Here is a 17,621-nt window from a genome sequence, read left to right as displayed (position 1 = left end):
GTTAGAATGATTGCTAGTATGAGTGCTTATGTGAATGATATGTTTGTTATATAGATTTCATCGGAGAGTGACGAGTAGTCTATCAAGTTATTTCTCGAGAAATTCTTCTTCGTCAACATCACCAGGCAAGGCACTTTGATCATACTATCACCTATGTTTTATGCATCGTAGTTCTACCATCCTATGCCCAAATTGCATGCTGCTTAGGTACTTGGAAATTCTAGTATAGATTTTAGTATCATGTGGTAGGCACACAACAACCCCGATACTTGGCCCCGGGACGACAAATTTCATATTGCTATGCTAGAGTAGACGGGATTTCGGTTGAGTGCATAACACGAGTGATGCGAGGTTGATTAAATAATCAAGACCGGTTAAGACAAGATTTTCAAGACCTCGGACGCAATGCAACTCTGGGTGAAGGACGGTTGATCGGCTCCCTGGAGAACCCAGTGGATGGCCCGGGATGCTGGACAGGCCATGACATCCTGCGGAAAGCTTCACCCAGGCTCAAAGAGACAGATGGATATTTTCAAGACCCAAGGCTTACCTGCACAGCCACAAGTCATTATGGGCTCTGGCTTGGATGGACAACACGGCGACTCTGGACAGGCGGTGCTAGAAGATGTAGAAGAACCGTAGGAATGGATGGGCACCTGGGATTCAGAGGGACCCGTTGAAAGACCATGTTTTGATCATCCGGTCATCAAACACCCGGAAATGCGAGGACATACTAGGAGGCGATCAAATCTTGTGGGGAACGTGTCCAAAACTCTGCAGAGTACTCAAACCTAATCGATTAGCCGTGTCCGCGGTCATGGACAACATGAGCCAAAGGAACTGAAGTTATCTGGATTTCTCAACACCATTAAAGATATTGATGTGGGTATTATTGACAACATGGGTACGAGAATTGGTTGGTGGAACCATCTCGTTAACAACGAACAATGTAGTAACATTTTGCTTTTATCCCTCTCTTGACATAGGAGAAAATTTTCTTTACGCTAAAACTTACAACACCACCTGCCTTATATGCATATGGTATAGATGATTACTTTTCACCCCTCTCTTATGTGACTTGCCGGCATATTCAATATGCTGACCTACACGGCTGCAACGTCTTATGTTGCAGATATTTTTCTTCGACGAGTAAGAGTACCATTCAGGGTTACGGTCTACACTCAACTTGCCATTGGTGTTTATTGGGACTCCACTCCCTTGACCGCTTCCGCCGAAATATTTAAGGTATATATCAGTTTTACGCTATTTACATGTGATTGCACTTTGATATATACATTGATGTACTGTGTGTGCCAGCATACTGATCGAGGGATGGCACAGAAACACAGAGGCTTGACTCGTTTTGAGTCGGGTCACTACAGAGGTGGTATCAGAGCACATGTTGACTGTAGGACGTGACCCTAGAAACTGGAAATCCCTTAGGGAAGAATCTCTAAAAAACCAATTATTTTCAAGAACACCTTTTACTTCTCATCTCTTCTGATTTCATCAAATGTTCTCTCTCACCTCAAATAGTTATACAATCCCCTTACCCCTCCGACCTCATGAAGAATCAACGGAGTTCTACTTCAAAGTAAAGAGGATTTCACACGCGTTTGAAGAATTGAAGCTACAGCAACAGTAGACTCTCAATACCCGAAGAACTCAAAGTCCCTGAAGTGTTCAAATAATTATATGACCATTAGAAGTCCAAACCCCTTTTATATACCCACGTTAGATACGATGATTTGTGAACCGTCTTTGGTGTGTGTTTTCCGACGGCCAAAAACATAATCTAATCTCAAAAATATTTTTTTATTGTGTGTATCTCCCTCCCTCTCTTACCCGTCTCATCCCCAAAACCTCAACCCTACCAGATGGAGTATGAAGCTGGACTTGTAGTGTCTGGACCAATGACCCAGCTGGAGACTGATATATGGATTCAAAACATGGAGAACCTCTTCGGGAGCAACTTGATCTCAAGGAAGTATGAAGTGGAACACGCTCTTCAGTACTTTACCCAGAGTGCTGCTATCTGGTGGAAAATGCACTATGACGTACAAGGATTTAGTGGAGCAGAAAGTTGGGAAGAATTCAAGAAGACTGTGTTAAGATCCCGTCTCATTCAGAAGAGCTATGATAATCCGGTGAAGAAGCCTTGTGCATGCAAGATCTGTGGAGAAATAGGACACACCCAGGAAGAACACCAGGATGGATGCCCTCATTGCGAAGAGAATCACCGAGCTGTGGAGTGCCCAACTAGTCAGGTGACTTGTTTCTTGTGTGAAGGAACCACCCACTACCCAGCTCAGTGTCACATTTACCCCAAGGTGCAACAAGTTGTCAAATAGCAGAAAGATGAAGTGAAGGAAACACTCAAGAAGAAGATTCTAGAAGAACCGGCGATAAAAGAATATATTGAAGACCCTGATGGACAAGGCCTGACCAAATTTTTCTCCAATGCATGCTACTCATGTGGAGAAGAAGGACATTATTCACAGGACTGCACGAAGAGAAGCCAAGAGTATCTGGGATACTTCCCGACGGAAGAAGTGTAGTTTGATCCACTTGAAATAGAAGAACTCTCCAAGATGAAATTGTCCAGAAATAAGAACAAGTACCCTCGGAAGAACCAAATCTCTGTAGACATAGACCTGAGTCATGTCAGATGTTACAAGTGTATGAAATTTGGCCACCACAAATACATGTGCTCAGGAAGGAAGCCGGGAATCCAAGGAGAAAAAGCAGAAGCTAAGAAGCCTCGAGACTTGTCAGAAATAATTTTCTTTTGTTGCAAGGAAGCAGGACATTTTGCTAACGAATGTCCACAAAGGAAGAAAGCTAGAATGGAGTAGTTATGTTTTGACCAGGGCAATAAGTGTGATCCGAAGCACTCTTGTTTTTCATGAGATCATGGAGTGAAGTTTTTGTAACAGAAGTCCCTGAGATTGTAATAACATCATGAATTAATGGAATTTATTGTCTCATGATTGCCTATGTTGAAAATGTATGCGTTGTTTCTCTACGAGCAAAGATCTCTGAACAATTATGAGGATATGAGAAAATATGCTCTATGCAGGCATGAGTATAATTCATTTAAGTGTGGTAGTAATCGGTAAACCCACAGGATCCATTGAGTAGGTGTGTACCATGATTACCAAGGAGACACATACATTCCTCTGAGATACCTATTTACTGACACCTGCAGATGACAACTCTCTACGAGTCGTTCCTCAAGGGCCCAGAAACGATCATGACCCTGACCAGTGATCATGATTACCCGAAAATTCTGAAGGACATGATGAAGCACATTCATCTCGAAGGAGATGTAGTCTACAAAGGCTACCCATTCATGGAAAGTGGAGTAGAACTTTGGTATGTGGAAGTACACCTCCACCATGTGAAAGGAGTTTGTCCAAACACTATGGGGCAATACTTTTTCATTTCACGTGTACCACGAGCAACCTTCTTTGATGCTGTTCGTGAAGCTGCCATGGAAGCCATACGTCAAATTGGAGAGATACTTGAAGCAAGACTCCGTCATACCTAAGAATACTTGAGTCAGGTACGTGCGAAAATGATGGAGATGAAGCTCATGACCACCATGATGAAGCAAAAGATGGATGATTTCAAGGAACACATCGGAAAGTTCGAGTGGAACTAAGTACCTCCAAGAGAGGTAGATGAATAAAGTTGGCAGAAATGCTCGACCGTACCGAACCATGTGGATGGCAGCAATTGTAATAGAGTACTTTTGAATTGGAGTTTTTGATAAGAAATTAAGGATGTAATAAAGGATTGATTATGAAATGCATATGATTTATGGAAGAAGCTATGATGGATCAGCAAACGTTTTCTTAGGAGCATACGAAAACCCGAGAGTTGTGAAGATACGATAGATGTTTCGTTCAGCTTGCAGAACCAATGGATTATCCGAACTTTCGTTCGTGGACAAGAGAAATTCTGCAACGCTTGTGAGGATGCCCAAGTGTTAGAATGCGAGATTCGGTAAACCTTGTACAGAGAAATGATTTGGGTGCGGAATGGATTGATTACCATAAACCTTATTCAATATGCTGACCTACACGGCTGCAACGCCTTATGTTGTAGATATTTTTCTTCGACGAGTAAGAGTATGATTCAGGGTTACGGTCTACATTCAACTTGCCATTGGTGTTTATTGGGACTCCACTACCTTGACCGCTTCCGCTGAAATATTTAAGGTATATATCAGTTTTATGCTATTTACATGAGATTGCACTTTGATATATACATTGATGTACTGTGTGTGCCAGCATACTGATCCAGGGATGGCACAGAAACACAGAGGCTTGACTCGTTTTGAGTCGGGTCGCTACATCATTATTGTTGCCGTTTTCATTGTTGTTGTTGTTGTTGTTGTTGTTGTCGTTGTTATCGTTGTTCTCATCATTGTCGTTGTTTTCGTCATTGTTGTCGTCTTCGTTGTTTTTGCTGTTGTGGTTGTTGTCGGTGATGTCCATGTTGTCGTTGTTGTCACTTTGTTGTTGTTGTTGTTGTTGTTGTGTTGTTGTTGTTATTATTTGTTGTTGTTTTTGTCTTCGTCGTCTTCCTTGAGGTTGTTGTTTTTGTTGTTGTTGTTGTTTTTGTTGTTGTTATTGTTGTTGTTGTTGCTGCTGCTGCTGCTGTTGTTGTGGTTGTTGTCATCGTCTACGTGGTCGTCGTCGTCGTCATCGTTATCGTCGTCGTCGTCGTCGTTGTCGTTGTCATCGTCTTCGTCATCGTTATCGTCGTCGTCGTCGTTGTCGTCGTCGTCGTCGTTGTTGTTATAGTTGTTGTTGTTGTTGTTGTTGTTGTATTCGTCATTGTTGTCGTCTTCGTTGTTTTTATGTTGTTGTTGTTGTCGTTGTTGTCGTTGTTGTTGTAGTCCTCGTTGGTGTCGTTGTTGTCGTTGTTGTTGTAGTCGTCGTGGTCGTCATCATCATCATCATTGTTGTTGTTGTTGTTGTTGTTGTTGTGGTGGTGGTGGTGGTTGTCGTCTTCGTCGTCGTGGTTGTCGTTGTTGTTTTTGCGGTTGATGTTATTGTTGTCGCTGTTGTCATTGTTGTCGCTGTTGTCGTTGTTGTTGTTATTGTCGTTGCTTTCATTGTTCTCGTCATTGTCGTTGTTCTCGTCATTGTCGTTGCTGTCGTTGTTGTTGTTATCGTTCTTATCTTTGTTCTCGTCATTGTCGTTGTTGTCGTTGTTGTTGTTATTGTTCTTATCTTTGTTCTCATCATTGTCGTTGTTCTCGACATTCTTGTCGTCTTCATCGTTTCAGTCGTCGACGACGTCGTCGTCGTCATCGTCATCGTTGTCGTTGTTGTTTTCGTCGTCGTGGTTGCCGTTGATGTCGCAATTGTTTGTTCTCGTTGATGTCATTGTTGCCATTGTTGTCTCTATTGTCCTTGTTGTTATTGTTGTTGTCATTGTTGTCGTTGTTGTTGATGTTGTTGTTATTCTCGATGTTATCATTGTTCTCGTCATTGTCATTGTTGTCGTCGTTTTTGTCGTCGTTACTATCGTTGATGTTCTTGTTTTATTATTGTTGCTATTTTTGTTGTTATTGTTGTTGCGGTTGTTGTTGTTGGTGGTGGTGGTGGTGATGGTGTTGTTGTTGTTGTTGTTGTCATTGTTGTTGTTGCTGTTGTTGTTGCTGTTGTTGTCCTTGTTGTTGTCGTTGTCATCGTCTTCGTTGTTGTTGTTATTGTTGTTGTTGTTGTTGTTGTTGTTGTTGTTGTTGTTGTTCTCGTCATTGTCGTTGTCGTTGTCGTTTTCATCGTCGTCGTCGTTGTTGTCATCGTCGATGTTATTGTTCTTATTGTTTTCGTTCTTGTTGTAGTTGTTGTTGCTGTCATTGTTGTTGTTGGTGGTGGTGGTGTGGTTGTTGTTGTTGTTGTTGTTTTGTGTGTTGTTGTTGTTGTTGTTTTGTGTGTTGTTGTTGTTGTCGTTGATGTCGCTGTTGTCGTTGTTGTTGCTATTGTCGCCGTTGTTGTTATCGTTGTTCCCGTCATTGTCGTTGTTGTCGTAGTTGTCGTCGTCTTCATCATCGTAGTCATCGTCATCATCATATTCGCCGCCGTTGTCGTTGTCATTGTCGTCGTCGTCATTGTCCTCGTCGTCCTCGTCGTCGTCGTCCTCGTCGTCGTCGTCGTTTTTGTTGGTGTTGTTGTTGTTGTTGTTGCTGTTGTTTTTGTTGTAGTTGTTGTTGTTGTTGTTGTCGTCGTCGTCATCTTCATTGTTTTTGTTGTTGTTGTTCTTGTTGTTGTTGTCGTTGATGTCGTTGTTATCACTATCGTCGTTGTTGTTGCTGTCGTCGGCGTCGTCGGCGGCGGCGGCGTCATCGTTGTTGTTGTTGTTGTTGTTGTTGTTGTTGTTGTTTTTGTCGTTGTTGTTGTTGTTGTAGTTATTTTGTTTTAGTGTTGTTGTTGTTGTTGTTGTTGTTGTTCTCGTCGTTGTCGTTGTTGTCGTGACTGTCGTCGTCGTTGTTGTTTTCGTTGTTACCATTGTTGTCGTCACTTTCGTCATCGTTGTTGTTTTTGTTTCGTTAGTCGTCGTTGTTCTAAATGTTGTCCTCGTTGGCGTTCTTCTCGTCATTGTTATCGTCGATATCGTTGTCGTCGTCTTTGTTGTTGTGGTGGTGGTGGTGGTGGTTTTGGATGTCGTTGTTCTTATTGTTGTTGTTCTTCTTCTTCTTCTTCTTGTTCTCATTGTTATCGTTGTTATCGTTGTTGTAACATCCCAAAATTATAAATTTTGGAATGTTAATATAATAATTAGATTGATTGTTTGTTTGTTTGAGTGATTGAAACTTGAGTGGAATTTGAAATTTCTCAAAAAAATGAGAGGGAATAAAATGACTTTCCCAAAATATTCTATTTTGAATCCCTTTTCAATTTTGAGTTTGAATATTTTCAAAACCCTTTGATTAAAAAAAATCAAACGAGAGGAGGAAAATGACCCTCCAAAATCAGAGACTATGTCTTGATTCAAATTTTAAGTATATGCAATTTATTTGAAATTCAAATTCCTTTTCAATTTAAAGTTATTGCAAAAAAATAATTTTTAAAAAAAGTATTTTTTTTGGTTTTGAAAATATGTTCATGTTTTAGAAAGTTTTATTCTGAAAATTTTGATATATAATATGTCTATATAAAATGTTCTCTCTTTTTCATTTATACGTTTTTGTTATTTGTTTTTTTTTTAAATTGTTCGTTTGCAAAAAAAAAGAAAATACAAAGCGCGCTGAGGCCAACCAGCCCAACCATGTGCATGTGTTGTGCGGTGATCGAATTGCTTTGGCCCATGCAGTACCTCTCTTTCCCTCTTTTTTTCTAGTTTGCCTACATTACGTATATATTTAGTCCCACATCGCCTACCTATGGACCATTAGACCTCCCTTCCACCTATAAATATAGACCCATAGGAGCATCCAAAAATAATCTATTTCGGGTTAAATCAATCTTTTGGTTTGACTAGATTTATTAAATAAAAATATATTTCTTCTCTTCGGCGGGATTTCTCGAAGTCGTCTCCTCATTGGAATTAATTCTTACTCTGCATTCTAAAGGTATTTCTCTTCGTATTTTTTTTATACTTCCGTAGTTTATTGTTTCTAGACTAGTATTCCTATACTAGTATACGGTAGAGTAATTAGATATATTAATTAGTCTTCGTATTTCCACATTATTACTAGAATTCCTTTAGACGTAGCACTTTTATTCCGTAAAACAGCTTGGCCCTGATTTTTCAAATAGCCATAACTTTTTACTCGTATATCCGAATTACATGAAATCAACGCCTAGAGTTTCGTCTTGATCCCACCTATCGGATGAACCTATCATATCAACTTTTTTGAAATTTTCAAATTTCGAAATTTGTTCATATTCATATTCAAACTTCTTTTGATCATATCTTTTTATCCGTAGCTCCGTTTTAGATGAATTCAATTGCGTCGGATTCGTATCGAAGTAATCTTTCCGTTTGTATCATTAGTTTTAACTTTTCAACTTATAATTGTGATCAAATCATATTTATCTATTAGTGCCCAAAAGTGTTCACATCGTTCTAAGCCGATTCAATGTTATATTGAAGTATTTGTATATTTTGACCCGCTATTTCAAATCTAGTAATTCTTTTTTCTACACGCTCATATTGATCTCCTATATCCAGTAGCATCATTAGTTTCGACCTTTGAACCTTACAAATTTGGGCGATTCAAATTTGTATTCGAACATTCATTTGATCTTATCTTGCAAATCGTACCACCTTTTCAATTGATTCCTTTTACCCCTAAACACTCATGTCATATATTTTTGTACGTAACCATCGTACTTCAATTCAACTTCTCTTGACCTTTTGAATGCAAATTCATCATACTTCAATTCGCTATAACTTGCGTTGTAGTGCTCCATTTCAAGAAATTCTTTCTACAAATAAATTCTTATGTCTTATACTATTTGTCAAACAACATTCATGTTGTTCTCCCAATATTTTTGATCATCTCCCATAGTGTATGCAAGTCGAGCTTATATAGCTATAGTTCATCGTCCATTACCTCTTTTGATCTCATTCATGCACCTTCACTTTAGAACACACTTAGGACCTTTTTATTAAACCTTAGTACGTTGTTATTTTGCACAAAGACATGCTTTGTTCTTATGTTCTCTTGGTTCTTCCTTTTGGCATGAATGTTTATTGAACGCTATTTGTTTACGATAGATTGCTCGGAGTGTGGCGAGTAGAATTATCAGGATTATGAGAGCGACTATCTTCATCAAGTAATACCAGGCAAGTCACTTTGATCATACTATCACCTATGTTTTATGCATCGTAGTTCTACCATCCTATGCCCAATTGCATGCTGAGTAGGTACTTGGAAATTGTAGTATAGATTGTAGTATCATGTGGTAGGCACACAACAACCCCGATACTTGGCCCCGGGACGACAAATTTCATATTGATATGCTTGAGTAGACGAGATTTCGGTTGAGTGCAAAACACGAGTGATGCGAGGTTGATTAAATAATCAAGACCGGTTAAGACAAGATTTTCAAGACATCGGACGCAATGCAACTCTGGGTGAAGGACGATCGATCGGCTCCCTGGAGAACCCAGTGGATGACCCGTGATGCTGGAGAGGCCATGACATCCTGCGGAAAGCTTCACCCAGGCTCAAAGAGACGGACGGATATTTTCAAGACCCAAGGCTTACCTGCATAGCCACAAGTCATTATGGGCTCTAGCTTGGTTGGACAACGCGGCGACTCTGTATAGGCGGTGCTAGCAGATGTAGAAGAACGGTAGGATTGGATGGGCACCAACAGGGATTCAGAGGGACCCGTTGAAAGACCATGTTTTGATCATCCGGTCTTCAAACACCCTGAAGTGCGAGGACATACACGGAGGCGATCAAATCTTGTGGGGAACGTGTGCAAAACTCTGCAGAGTACTCAAACCGAATCGATTAGCCGTGTCCACGGTCATGGACAACTTGAGCCAAAGGAACTGAAGTTATCTGGATTTCTCAACACCGTTATATATATTTGATGAGGGTAATATTGATAACTCGGGTATGAGAACTGGTTGGCGGAACCATCTCATTAACAACCAACTACGTAGTAACATTTTGCTTTTAGCCCTCTCTTGATGTAGGAGAAAACTTGCTTTTCGCTAAAAACTTATAGCCCCACCTGCCATATACGCATATAGTGTAGATGATTACTTTTCACCCCTCTCTTATGTGACTTGCCGGCATATTCAATATGCTGACCTGCACGGCTGCAACGTCTTATGTTGCAGATATTTTTCTTCGACGAGTAAGAGTATGATTCAGGGTTACGGTCTACACTCAACGTGCCGTTGGTGTTTATTGGGACTCCACTCCCTTGACTGCTTCCGCTGAGATATTTAAGGTATATATCAGTTTTACGCTATTTACATGTGATTGCACTTTGATATATACATTGATGTACTGTTTGTGCCAGCATACTGATCCAGGGATGGCACAGAAACACAGAGGCTTGACTCGTTTTGAGTCGGGTCGCTACAGAAATGGTATCAGAGCACATGTTGACTGTAGGACGTGACCCTAGAAATTGGAAACTTCTTATGAGAGGATCTCTCAAAAATCTTATTTTTGAGAACACCATTTACTTCTCATCTCTTCTGATTTCATCAAATATTCTCTCTCACATCCACTAGTTATACAATTCCCTTACCCCTTTGACCTCATGAAGAATCGATGGAGTTCTACTTCAAAGTAAAGAGGATTTCAACATGCATTTGAAGAATTGAAGGTGCACCAATTGAAGACTCTCAAGACCCGAAGAACTCGAAGTCCCTGAAGCGTTCGAATATTTATATGACCATTAGAAGTCCAAACCCCTGTTATATACCCACGTTAGTTACAATGATTTGTGAGCCGTCATTGGTGTGTGTTTTCTGACGGCCACAACTAAAACCTATTCTCAAAAATATTGTTTGTATTGTGTGTATCTCCCTCCCTCTCTTACCCGTCTCATCCCCAAAACCTCAATCCTACCAGATGGAGTATGAAGCTGGACTTGTAGTATCTGGACCAATGACCCAGCTGGAAGCTGATATATGGATTCAGAACATGGAGAACCACTTCGGGAGCAACTTGATCTCAAGGAAGTATGAAGCGAAACACGCTCTTTAGTACTTTACACAAAGTGCTGCAATCTGGTGGAAAATGCATCATGCCATACAAGGATTTAGTGGAGCAGAAACCTAGGAGGAATTCAAGAAGACTCTGTTAAGATCCCGTCTTATTCAGAAGTGCTATGATAATCCGAAGAAGAAAACTTGTGCATGCAAGATCTGTGGAGAAATAGGACACACCCACGAAGAACACACGGATGAATGCACTCATTGTGAAGAAAATCACCTAGCTGAGGAATGCCCAACTAGTCAGGTGACTTGTTTCTTGTGTGAAGGAACCACCCACTACCCAGCTCAGTGTCACCTTTACCCCAAGGTGCAACAAGTTGTCAAGCAGCAGAAAGATGCAGTGAAGGAAACCCTCAAGAAGAAGATTCTGGAAGAACCGGTGATGAACGAAAATATTGAAGACCCTGATGGACAAGGTCTGACCAGATTTTTCTCCAATGCATGCTACTCATGCGGAGAAGAAGACTTTATTCACAGGACTGCACGAAGACAAGAAAAGTGTATCTGGGATACTTCCCGATGGAAGAAGTGGAGTTTGATCCACTTGAAATAGAAGAACTGGCCAAAATAAAGGAATCCGGAAAGAAGAAAAAGTACCATCGGAAGAACCAAATCTCTGCAGACATAGACCTGAGTCATGTCAGATGTTACAAGTGTATGAAATTTGGCCACCACAAATACATGTGCTTAGGAAGGAAGCCAGGAATCCATGGAGCAAAAGCAGAAGCTAAGAAGCCTCGAAACTGGTCAGAACTCATTTGCTTTTGTTGCAAGGAAGCAGGACATTTTGCTAGCGATTGTCGGCAAAGGAAGAAAGCTAGAATGGAGTTTTTATGTTTTGACCATGGCAATAAGTGTAATCTGAAGCACTCTTGTGTTTCAAGAGATCATGGAGTGAAATTTTTGTAACAGAAGTCCCTGAGATTGTAATAACATCATGAATTAATGGAATTTATTGTCTCATGATTGCCTATGTTGAAACTGTATGCGTTGTTTCTCTTTGAACAAAGATCTCTGAACAATTATGAGGATATGAGAAAATACGGTCTATGCAGGCATGAGTATAATTCATTTAAGTGTGGTAGTAATCGGTAAACCCACAGGATCCACTGAGTAGAAATGTGCCAGGAATACCTGAGTGAAGTACGTGCGGAGATGATGGAGATGAAGCTCATGGCCACCATGATGAAGCAAAAGATGGATGATCTCAAGGAGCACATCGGAAAGTTCAAGTGGAACTAAAGTACCTCCAAGAGAGGCAGATGAATAAAGTTGGCAGAAATGCTCGACCATACCGAACAATGTGGATGGCAGCATTTGTAATAGAGTACTGTTGAATTGGAGTTTGTAAGGATGTAATAAAGGATTGATTATGAAATGAATATGATTAATGGAAAGAAGCTATGATGGATCAGCAAACATTTTCTTAGGAGCATACGAAAACCTGAGAGTTGTGAAGAAACGATAGATGTTTGTTCAGCTTGCAGAATCATTGGATTATCCGAACTTCGTTCGTGGACAATAGATATTCTGCAATGCTTGTGAGGATACCCAAGTGTTAGAATACGAGATTCACTAAGCCTTATACAAGGTAATGATTTCAGTGCGACATGGCTTGGCCACCATGACGACTTACTATTATCATTCTCTTGCTATTCGGAATGGTAAATCTGAGAGACTTACCCATATAGAGAGATGACGTTCTTTGAAGCTTTTGTTTAAGCCTTAGAGTGGTATAAGAAAAGCCCATGTACATGGTATTTGTTGTCACGCGTAGGAAATTTTACGGTGAGGTTGAAACCAAGACCCCTCTCTCTACAGGATAACCACAAATGGTAGACCACCATGAGAACCATCGATATGTTATTTAGAATTGATCACGAGACTGTCAGTTAAGAAGACCCAGTGACGGAAGAAGCATATATCAACGGGAGAGCATCACCAAAGGATTTAATATGAATACTGTGCGATGTTAGTTGCCAAAAACCCCAGAGGATCGTCAAAGCCTTTTGAGGGACCAGCATCTCTCATTTTAAGTGTGGTAGCATCCCACCTTGCCGGATATTGGATTGTTAGAAGACCCCCAAACCCTAACCTTTCTTTCTAGCCTCTTCGAATCTCGAGGACGAGATTCATTTTAAGTGTGGTAGTTTGTAACATCCCAAAATTATAAATTTTGGAATGTTAATATAATTATTAGATTGATTGTTTGTTGGTTGCCTGAGTGATTGAAACTTGTGTGAAATTTGAAACTTTTCGAAACTTTTGAATGAGAGGGAATAAAATGACTTTCCCCTTCTCCGGTGAATTCAAATTAAAGCTTTTAAAAGCAAAGAGAGAAGATGACATGACTTCTTCAATTATAAAGAATTTGAACGGAGATATTTGCATTGAATCCTTTTGCATTTCCAATTCTTTTCCCCTCACGAGTAATGCCCAGAGAAAAAAACTCTCTTGCACGCAAGAGAGAGAGCGGAGGAAAATGACACTCCAAAGTGCGGGCAAATCTCTGAAATATTTGAGCAAAGAAAACCCAAAATTCTTTTGCAAAAATAATTGCAAAAAGAAATAAAGCAAATTGGGAATTTCTGAAAAATCATTTTTTTAAAAGTTTTCATTTTGGCTTTAAAAAATGTTATTCGAGTAGAGATTCTTTTTATGATTTTTTTGATATATAATACCATATATAGATATTTTGATTTATTTCTTTTTTTAGCTTTTGTTTTCTGTTTTGGAAAAAAGTTAGAGATTAGGAAGTATTTTTTTTTAGAAGCAGCCGCCCAGGGCGCTAGATAGGCCTGGGCCGAGATCCACTTTCCCTGGGATCTAAATCCCCTACGAGCCGGCCACCTGCTCCTTTTTCCCTGCCTCCCTCCCACTGCCCGTGGATCCCACCCAGGCCGAGCCCCTCCCCGTCACCCTTCTTCCTCCTCTCCTTCCTTCTTCTCCCAGACCGAACCGAACCGCACCTCTAGGGATTCCTTCCCGTTTCTCCCTCACCTTCCATAGCACCCCCTCCTAGCCTATATAAGAGAGCCCCCCTCGGCCGACCCCGTTCCCACCCCCGCCGCCGCCTCCCCTCTCCCCTCGTCGCCCGCCCGCCGGAGCAGCAGCAGCACCAGCAAGGCTGCTGCCACCCTTCGGCCACCCTCCAGGAGCCGCCCCCGAGCCCTCTCACCCCGCCGCTGCCTCCCCCTCGGAGGAGAAGCACCCCACCGCCGCCGCCCATCTCCTCCAACCCCGCCCTGGAGCCCCCTCCCCCCTCGCCGGCCAGCCCCTCCCTCGCTGGAGCTACTGCCGTCAAGATTTCATCGGAGAGTGACGAGTAGTCTATCAAGTTATTTTTTCGAGAAATTCTTCTTCGTCAACATCACAGGCAAGTCATTTTGATCATGTTATTTTACCTATGTTTTCGATGCATTGTAGATCACCTTCTTTGCCCAATTGCATGCTGCCTAGGTACTTGGAAACTTTAGCATAAGTTGTAGTATCATGTGGTAGGAACACATCAACCCCGACACTTGGCCCCGGGACGACAATTTCTTAATGCTATGCTTTAGTAGACGGGTTATCGGTTGAGTGTAGACCACGAGTGATGCGAGGTTGATATAATAATTAAGACCGGTTAAGACAAGATTTTCAAGACCTCGGACGCAATGCAACACTGGGTGAAGGACGGTTGATCGGCTCCCTGGAAAACCCAGTGGATGCCCGGGATGCTGGAGAAGCCATGACATCCTGCGGAAAGCTTCACCTAGGCTCAAAGAGACGGACGGATATTTTCAAGACCCAAGGCTTACCTGCACAGCCACAAGTCATTATGGGCTCTGGCTTGGTTGGACAACGCGGCGACTCTGGACAGGCGGTGCTAGCAGATGTAGAAGAACGGTAGGATTGGATGGGCACCGACAGGGATTCAGAGGGACCCGTTGAAAGACCATGTTTTGATCATCCGGTCTTCTAACACCCTGAAGTGCGAGGACATACAAGGAGGCGATCAAATCTTGTGGGGAACGTGTGCAAAACTCTGCATAGTACTCAAACCTAATCGATTAGCCGTGGTGGACAACTTGAGCCAAAGGAACTGAAGTTATCTGAAATTCTCAACACAAATTAAAATATTGATGTGGCTATTATTGACAACATGGGTACGAGAATTGGTTGGTGGAACCATCTCGTTAACAACCAACAATGTAGTAACATTTTGCTTTTAGCCCTCTCTTGATGTAGGAGAAAACTTGCTTTTCGCTAAAAACTTATAGCCCCACCTGCCATATATGCATATAGTATAGATGATTACTTTTCACCCCTCTCTTATGTGACTTGCCGGCATATTCAATATGCTGACCTACACGGCTGCAACATCTTATGTTGCAGATATTTTTCTTTTTACGAGTAAGAGTATGATTCAGGGTTACGGTCTACACTCAACTTGCCGTTGGTGTTTATTGGGACTCCACTCCCTTGACTCCACTCCCTTAACCTTTTCTTTCTAGCCTCTTCGAATCCCGAGGACGAGATTCATTTTAAGTGTGGTAGTTTGTAACATCCCAAAATTATAAATTTTGGAATGTTAATATAATTATTAGATTGATTGTTTGTTTGTTTGAGTGATTGAAACTTGAGTGGAATTTGAAACTTCTCAAAAAAATGAGAGGGAATAAAATGACTTTTCCAAAATTTTCTATTTTGAATCCCTTTTCAATTTTGAGTTTGAATATTTGCAAAACCCTTTGATTAAAAAAAATCAAACGAGAGGAGGAAAATGACCCTCCAAAATCAGAGACTATGTCTTGATTCAAATTTTAAGTATTTGCAATTTATTTGAAATTCAAATTCCTTTTCAATTTAAAGTTATTGCAAAAAAAATAATTTTTTAAAAAAAGTATTTTTTTTGGTTTTGAAAATATGTTCATGTTTTAGAAAATTTTATTCTGAAAATTTTGATATATAATATATCTATATAAAATGTTCTCTCTTTTTCATTTATACGTTTTTCTTCTTTGTTTTTTTTTTAAAAAAATTTGTTCGTTCGCAACAAAAAAAAATACAAAGCGCGCCGAGGCCAACCAGCCAACCATGTGCATGTGTTGTGCGGTGGCCGAATTGCTTTGGCCCATGCGGCACCTCTCTTTCCCTCTTTTTTTCTAGTTTTTCTATATTTGATGAGGGTAATATTGATAACTCGGGTATGAGAACTGGTTGGCGGAACCATCTCATTAACAACCAACTACGTAGTAACATTTTGCTTTTAGCCCTCTCTTGATGTAGGAGAAAACTTGCTTTTCGCTAAAAACTTATAGCCCCACCTGCCATATATGCATATAGTATAGATGATTACTTTTCACCCCTCTCTTATGTGACTTGCCGGCATATTCTGTATGCTGACCTACACGGCTGCAACGTCTTATGTTGCAGATATTTTTCTTTGACGAGTAAGAGTACGATTCAGGGTTACGGTCTACACTCAACTTGCCGTTGGTGTTTATTGGGACTCCACTCCCTTGACTGTTTCCGCGGAGCTATTTAAGGAATATATCAGTTTTACGCTATTTACATGTGATTGCACTTTGATATATACATTGATGTACTGTGTGTGCCGGCATACTGATCCAGGGATGGCACAGAAACACAGAGGCTTGACTCATCTTGAGTCGGGTCGATACAAGTTACCATGAAGAATGTGTCGAGCGAGATGCCAAGATCCTAGAGGATTGTTAAAAATTTGAGCGACCAGTAACTCTCATTTTAAGTTTGGTAGCACCCCACTTTGCAGGACACTATATTTGTTAGAAGACCCCCAAACCTTAACCTTTTCTTTCTAGCCTCTTCGAATCCCGAGGACGAGATTCATTTTAAGTGTGGTAGTTTGTAACATCCCAAAATTATAAATTTTGGAATGTTAAGATAATTATTAGATTGATTGTTTGTTTGTTTGAGTGATTGAAACTTGAGTGGAATTTGAAACTTCTCAAAAAAATGAGAGGGAATAAAATGACTTTTCCAAAATTTTCTATTTTGAATCCCTTTTCAATTTTGAGTTTGAATATTTGCAAAACCCTTTGATTAAAAAAAATCAAACGAGAGGAGGAAAATGACCCTCCAAAATCAGAGACTATGTCTTGATTCAAATTTTAAGTATTTGCAATTTATTTGAAATTCAAATTCCTTTTCAATTTAAAGTTATTGCAAAAAAATAATTTTTAAAAAAAAGTATTTTTTTTTTGGTTTTGAAAATATGTTCATGTTTTAGAAAATTTTATTCTGAAAATTTTGATATATAATATATCTATATAAAATGTTCTGTCTTTTTCATTTATACGTTTTTCTTCTTTGTTTTTCTTAAAAAAAATTTGTTCGTTCGCAAAAAAAAAAACAAAGCGCGCCGAGGCCAACCAGCCCAACCATGTGCATGTGCTGTGCGGTGGCCGAATTGCTTTGGCCCATGCGGCACCTCTCTTTCCCTCTTTTTTTCTAGTTTGTCTATATTTGATGAGGGTAATATTGATAACTCGGGTATGAGAACTGGTTGGCGGAACCATCTCATTAACAACCAACTACGTAGTAACATTTTGCTTTTAGCCCTCTCTTGATGTAGGAGAAAACTTGCTTTTCGCTAAAAACTTATAGCCCCACCTGCCATATATGCATATAGTATAGATGATTACTTTTCACCCCTCTCTTATGTGACTTGCCGGCATATTCTGTATGCTGACCTACACGGCTGCAACGTCTTATGTTGCAGATATTTTTCTTTGACGAGTAAGAGTACGATTCAGGGTTACGGTCTACACTCAACTTGCCGTTGGTGTTTATTGGGACTCCACTCCCTTGACTGCTTCCGCAGAGATATTTCAGGAATATATCAGTTTTACGCTATTTACATGTGATTGCACTTTGATATATACATT

The sequence above is a fragment of the Hordeum vulgare genome, chromosome 3H (genome assembly GCF_904849725.1).
Source record: "Hordeum vulgare subsp. vulgare chromosome 3H, MorexV3_pseudomolecules_assembly, whole genome shotgun sequence".
NCBI classification, from domain to species: domain Eukaryota; kingdom Viridiplantae; phylum Streptophyta; class Magnoliopsida; order Poales; family Poaceae; genus Hordeum; species Hordeum vulgare.
This window is presented reverse-complemented; position numbering follows the sequence as displayed.